This window comes from Oncorhynchus keta, chromosome 10 (genome assembly GCF_023373465.1).
Source record: "Oncorhynchus keta strain PuntledgeMale-10-30-2019 chromosome 10, Oket_V2, whole genome shotgun sequence".
NCBI classification, from domain to species: domain Eukaryota; kingdom Metazoa; phylum Chordata; class Actinopteri; order Salmoniformes; family Salmonidae; genus Oncorhynchus; species Oncorhynchus keta.
This window is the reverse complement of record NC_068430.1, coordinates 81,649,899-81,656,548: the sequence shown is the minus strand read 5'-3', so window position 1 is coordinate 81,656,548 and position 6,650 is coordinate 81,649,899. Positions and strand designations below refer to the sequence as shown.

General features: G+C 45.6%; 1 protein-coding gene across 2 annotated transcripts in view; it reads left to right on the top strand.

Annotated features, from left to right (window-relative positions):
• nxnl1 (nucleoredoxin like 1) overlaps positions 1 to 6,650 on the top strand; it is a 13,475-nt gene that overhangs the window by 631 nt on the left and 6,194 nt on the right. The window lies entirely within an intron of this gene.

The window sequence follows — 6,650 nt, the reverse complement described above, 5'->3', positions numbered from 1 at the left end:
CTTTATTTAACCAGGTAGGCTAGTTGAGAACACCTTTATTTAACCAGGTAGGCTAGTTGAGAACACCTTTATTTAACCAGGTAGGCTAGTTGAGAACACCTTTATTTAACCAGGTAGGCTAGTTGAGAACACCTTTATTTAACCAGGTAGGCTAGTTGAGAACACCTTTATTTAACCAGGTAGGCTAGTTGAGAACACCTTTATTTAACCAGGTAGGCTAGTTGAGAACACCTTTATTTAACCAGGTAGGCTAGTTGAGAACACCTTTATTTAACCAGGTAGGCTAGTTGAGAACACCTTTATTTAACCAGGTAGGCTAGTTGAGAACACCTTTATTTAACCAGGTAGGCTAGTTGAGAACACCTTTATTTAACCAGGTAGGCTAGTTGAGAACACCTTTATTTAACCAGGTAGGCTAGTTGAGAACACCTTTATTTAACCAGGTAGGCTAGTTGAGAACACCTTTATTTAACCAGGTAGGCTAGTTGAGAACACCTTTATTTAACCAGGTAGGCTAGTTGAGAACACCTTTATTTAACCAGGTAGGCTAGTTGAGAACACCTTTATTTAACCAGGTAGGCTAGTTGAGAACACCTTTATTTAACCAGGTAGGCTAGTTGAGAACACCTTTATTTAACCAGGTAGGCTAGTTGAGAACACCTTTATTTAACCAGGTAGGCTAGTTGAGAACACCTTTATTTAACCAGGTAGGCTAGTTGAGAACACCTTTATTTAACCAGGTAGGCTAGTTGAGAACACCTTTATTTAACCAGGTAGGCTAGTTGAGAACACCTTTATTTAACCAGGTAGGCTAGTTGAGAACACCTTTATTTAACCAGGTAGGCTAGTTGAGAACACCTTTATTTAACCAGGTAGGCTAGTTGAGAACACCTTTATTTAACCAGGTAGGCTAGTTGAGAACACCTTTATTTAACCAGGTAGGCTAGTTGAGAACACCTTTATTTAACCAGGTAGGCTAGTTGAGAACACCTTTATTTAACCAGGTAGGCTAGTTGAGAACACCTTTATTTAACCAGGTAGGCTAGTTGAGAACACCTTTATTTAACCAGGTAGGCTAGTTGAGAACACCTTTATTTAACCAGGTAGGCTAGTTGAGAACACCTTTATTTAACCAGGTAGGCTAGTTGAGAACACCTTTATTTAACCAGGTAGGCTAGTTGAGAACACCTTTATTTAACCAGGTAGGCTAGTTGAGAACACCTTTATTTAACCAGGTAGGCTAGTTGAGAACACCTTTATTTAACCAGGTAGGCTAGTTGAGAACACCTTTATTTAACCAGGTAGGCTAGTTGAGAACACCTTTATTTAACCAGGTAGGCTAGTTGAGAACACCTTTATTTAACCAGGTAGGCTAGTTGAGAACACCTTTATTTAACCAGGTAGGCTAGTTGAGAACACCTTTATTTAACCAGGTAGGCTAGTTGAGAACACCTTTATTTAACCAGGTAGGCTAGTTGAGAACACCTTTATTTAACCAGGTAGGCTAGTTGAGAACACCTTTATTTAACCAGGTAGGCTAGTTGAGAACACCTTTATTTAACCAGGTAGGCTAGTTGAGAACACCTTTATTTAACCAGGTAGGCTAGTTGAGAACACCTTTATTTAACCAGGTAGGCTAGTTGAGAACACCTTTATTTAACCAGGTAGGCTAGTTGAGAACACCTTTATTTAACCAGGTAGGCTAGTTGAGAACACCTTTATTTAACCAGGTAGGCTAGTTGAGAACACCTTTATTTAACCAGGTAGGCTAGTTGAGAACACCTTTATTTAACCAGGTAGGCTAGTTGAGAACACCTTTATTTAACCAGGTAGGCTAGTTGAGAACACCTTTATTTAACCAGGTAGGCTAGTTGAGAACACCTTTATTTAACCAGGTAGGCTAGTTGAGAACACCTTTATTTAACCAGGTAGGCTAGTTGAGAACACCTTTATTTAACCAGGTAGGCTAGTTGAGAACACCTTTATTTAACCAGGTAGGCTAGTTGAGAACACCTTTATTTAACCAGGTAGGCTAGTTGAGAACACCTTTATTTAACCAGGTAGGCTAGTTGAGAACATGTTCTCATTTACAACTGTGACCTGGCCAAGATAAAGCAAAGCAGTGCGACACAGACAACAACACAGAGTTACACATGGAGTAAACAAGCGTACAGTCAATAACACAATAGAACAAAATAAAGTCTATATACAGTGTGTGCAAATGGCGAGAGGCAATAAATAGGCCACAGTAGCGAAATAATTACAATTGATCAGATTAACACTGGAGTGACAGATGAGCAGATGATGGTGTGTAAGTAGTGATACTGGTGTGCAAAAGAGCAGAAAAGTAAATAAAAACAATATGGGGATGAGGTAGGTAGATCGGGTGGGCTATTTACAGATGGACTATGTACAGCTGCAGTGATCGATTAGCTGCTCAGATAGCTGATGTTTAAAGTTAGTGGAAGGAAAGACGGCAAAAGCAGGTGTTATGGTGACCAGTGAGATATACCTGCTGGAGCGCGTGCTATGGGTGGGTGTTGTTATGGTGACCAGTGAGATATACCTGCTGGAGCGCATGCTATGGGTGGGTGTTGTTATGGTGACCAGTGAGATATACCTGCTGGAGCGCATGCTATGGGTGGGTGTTGTTATGGTGACCAGTGAGATATACCTGCTGGAGCGCATGCTATGGGTGGGTGTTGTTATGGTGACCAGTGAGATATACCTGCTGGAGCGCATGCTATGGGTGGGTGTTGTTATGTGACCAGTGAGATATACCTGCTGGAGCGCATGCTATGGGTGGGTGTTGTTATGGTGACCAGTGAGATATACCTGCTGGAGCGCATGCTATGGCTGGGTGTTGTTATGGTGACCAGTGAGATATACCTGCTGGAGCGCATGCTATGGGTGGGTGTTGTTATGTGACCAGTGAGATATACCTGCTGGAGCGCATGCTATGGGTGGGTGTTATGGTGACCAGTGAGATATACCTGCTGGAGCGCATGCTATGGGTGGGTGTTGTTATGGTGACCAGTGAGATATACCTGCTGGAGCGCATGCTATGGGTGGGTGTTGTTATGGTGACCAGTGAGATATACCTGCTGGAGCGCATGCTATGGGTGGGTGTTGTTATGGTGACCAGTGAGATATACCTGCTGGAGCGCATGCTATGGGTGGGTGTTGTTATGTGACCAGTGACCAGTGCTAGGGTGGGTGTTGTTATGGTGACCAGTGAGATATACCTGCTGGAGCGCATGCTATGGCTGGGTGTTGTTATGGTGACCAGCATGCTATGGGTGGGTGTTGTTATGGTGACCAGTGAGATATACCTGCTGGAGCGCATGCTATGGGTGGGTGTTATGGTGACCAGTGATATACCTGGGTGGGGTGGGTGTTGTTATGGTGACCAGTGAGATATACCTGCTGGAGCGCATGCTATGGGTGGGTGTTGTTATGGTGACCAGTGAGATATACCTGCTGGAGCACATGCTATGGGTGGGTGTTGTTATGTGACCAGTGAGATATACCTGCTGGAGCGCATGCTATGGGTGGGTGTTGTTATGGTGACCAGTGAGATATACCTGCTGGAGCGCATGCTATGGCTGGGTGTTGTTATGGTGACCAGTGAGATATACCTGCTGGAGCGCATGCTATGGGTGGGTGTTGTTATGTGACCAGTGAGATATACCTGCTGGAGCGCATGCTATGGGTGGGTGTTGTTATGGTGACCAGTGAGCTGCTATGGGTGGGTGTTGTTATGGTGACCAGTGAGATATACCTGCTGGAGCGCATGCTATGGGTGGGTGTTGTTATGGTGACCAGTGAGATATACCTGCTGGAGCGCATGCTATGGGTGGGTGTTGTTATGGTGACCAGTGAGATATACCTGCTGGAGCACATGCTATGGGTGGGTGTTGTTATGTGACCAGTGAGATATACCTGCTGGAGCGCATGCTATGGGTGGGTGTTGTTATGGTGACCAGTGAGATATACCTGCTGGAGCACATGCTATGGGTGGGTGTTGTTATGTGACCAGTGAGATATACCTGCTGGAGCGCATGCTATGGGTGGGTGTTGTTATGGTGACCAGTGAGATATACCTGCTGGAGCGCATGCTATGGGTGGGTGTTGTTATGTGACCAGTGAGATATACCTGCTGGAGCGCGTGCTAGGGTGGGTGTTGTTATGGTGACCAGTGAGATATACCTGCTGGAGCGCATGCTATGGGTGGGTGTTGTTATGTGACCAGTGAGATATACCTGCTGGAGCGCATGCTATGGGTGGGTGTTGTTATGGTGACCAGTGAGATATACCTGCTGGAGCGCATGCTATGGGTGGGTGTTGTTATGGTGACCAGTGAGATATACCTGCTGGAGCGCGTGCTATGGGTGGGTGTTGTTATGGTGACCAGTGAGATATACCTGCTGGAGCGCGTGCTATGGGTGGGTGTTGTTATGGTGACCAGTGAGATATACCTGCTGGAGCGCATGCTATGGCTGGGTGTTGTTATGGTGACCAGTGAGATATACCTGCTGGAGCGCATGCTATGGGTGGGTGTTGTTATGTGACCAGTGAGATATACCTGCTGGAGCGCATGCTATGGGTGGGTGTTGTTATGGTGACCAGTGAGCTGCTATGGGTGGGTGTTGTTATGGTGACCAGTGAGCTGAGATAAGGCAGAGCTTTACCTAGTATAGATTTATAGATGACCTGGAGCCAGTGGGTGTGGCGACGAATATGTAGCGAGAGCCAGCAAACTAGAGCTTACAGGTCGCAGTGGTGGGTGGTATAAGGGGCTTTGGTAAGAAAACGGATGGCACTGTGATAGACTGCTTCCAGTTTGTTGAGTAGAGTATTGGATGCTATTTTGTAGATGACATCGCCGAAGTCGAGGATCAGTAGGATAGTCCGTTTTACAAGGGTAAGTTTGGCGGCGTGAGTGAAGGAGCCTGTGTTGCGAAATAGAAAGCTGATTCAAGATTTGATTTTGGATTGGAGATGTTTAAGGAGAGTGTACAGTCTAATCAGACACCTAGGTATTTGTAGTTGTCCACATATTCTCGGCCAGGACCGTCCAGAGTAGTGATGCTAGTCGGGCGGGCGGGTGCGGGCAGCGAACGGTTGAAAAGCATGCATTTAATTTGATTAGCACTTAAGACCTGTTGGAGGCCATGGAAGGACAGTTGTATGGCATTGAAGCTTGTTTGGAGGTTAGTTAACAGTGTCCAAAGAAGGGCCAGATGTATACAAAATGGTGTAGTCTGCGTAGAGGTGGATCAGGGAATCACCCGCAGCAAGAGCAACATCGGTGATATATACAGAGAAAAGAGTCGGCCCGAGAATTGAACCCTGTGGTACCCCTATAGAGACTGCCAGAGGTCCGGACAACATGCCGTCCGATTTGACACACTGAACTCTGTCTGCGAAGTAGTTGGTGAACCAGGCGAGGCAGTCATTTTAGAAACCAAGGCTATTGAGTCTGCCGATAAGAATACGGTGATTGACAGAGTCAAAAGCCTTGGCCAGGTCGATGAAGACGGCTGCACAGCACTGTCTTTTATCGATGGCGGTTATGATATCGTTTAGTACCTTGAGCGTGGCTTAGGTGCACCCGTGACCGGCTCGGAAACCAGATTACACAGCGGAGAAGGTACGGTGGGATTCGAGATGGTCAGTGACCTGTTTGTTGACTTGGCTTTCGAAGACCTTAGATAGGCAGGGCAGGATGGATATGGGTCAGTAACAGTTTGGGTCCAGGGTGTCTCCCCCTTTGAAGAGTGGGATGACCGCGGCAGCTTTCCAATCCTTGGGGATCTCAGACAATATGAAAGAGAGGTTGAACAGGCTGGTAATAGGGGTTGTGACAATGGCAGCGGATAGTTTCAGAAATATAGGGTCCAGATTGTCAAGCACAGCTGATTTGTATGGGTCCAGGTTTTGCTATCTGGCTGAGGTACTAAAGTCCCAGGCTGGCAGGTATTATCCAGGCTAAAAAACAGCTGGTGCCTGTGCAGAGGGTAAAGGCCGCTAGGAGTGGCTAACAATGACTAAATAGCTAGTAGCTAATTCGCTGTTTAGCCTCTGATAGCTTCTGATGGCGGTTCTGGCTATAAGGTCAAAAAAAAAAATAGCAGATCAGTGGCACATTGAGTGAGGCGGGTTACCCGATGGTATATTGAATTTAAAAATGGAAAAGAGATTGAAAAATAAATGGAAATATATACAAAAAAGACAAAAATACATTAAGTAAACGGGAGGACGACAAACCACATTGTCACGGTTTTCATATGGTGAAGGAGAGTCGGACCAAACTGCAGCGTGTCGATTGCGATCCATGTTTATTCAAACAACATAAACGCGACTAAACACAAACACTACAAAACAATAAACGAAACCCGAAAACAGCCTATACTTGTGTCAACATACATCGAACAAGGACATCAAGACACTCAGGACAATCACCCACAATACAACCAAAGAATATGGCTGCCTAAATATGGTTCCGAATCAGAGACAACGATAAACACCTGCCTCTGATTGAGAACCACTTCAGACAGCCATAGACTCTCCTAGAACACCCCACTAAGCTACAATCCCACTAAGCTACACACCACATACAAAAACCCATGTCACACCCTGGCCTGACC